Here is a 257-nt window from a genome sequence, read left to right on the forward strand (position 1 = left end):
GGAGGGAGTGGACCAGAGAGAAAGCGAAGAGGAGTAACAAAAAAAGAAAAAAAAATGCTCACAATACACGAAATATATATATTTTTTTCAGCGAGAGAGCATTCATTATTATTCGAAAAAAAGTAAAAAAGTGAGGATTTACCGCGAAGAATATAAATCCCGATTTAATAAGGTAAAAGAGAAGAAAATAGGAACACGGAGGTTCTTTTGATTCTGGTTCTCAAATTTCTTTGTATTTATTTATGATAAACTGAATT

This window comes from Penaeus monodon, chromosome 19 (genome assembly GCF_015228065.2).
Source record: "Penaeus monodon isolate SGIC_2016 chromosome 19, NSTDA_Pmon_1, whole genome shotgun sequence".
NCBI classification, from domain to species: Eukaryota; Metazoa; Arthropoda; class Malacostraca; order Decapoda; family Penaeidae; genus Penaeus; species Penaeus monodon.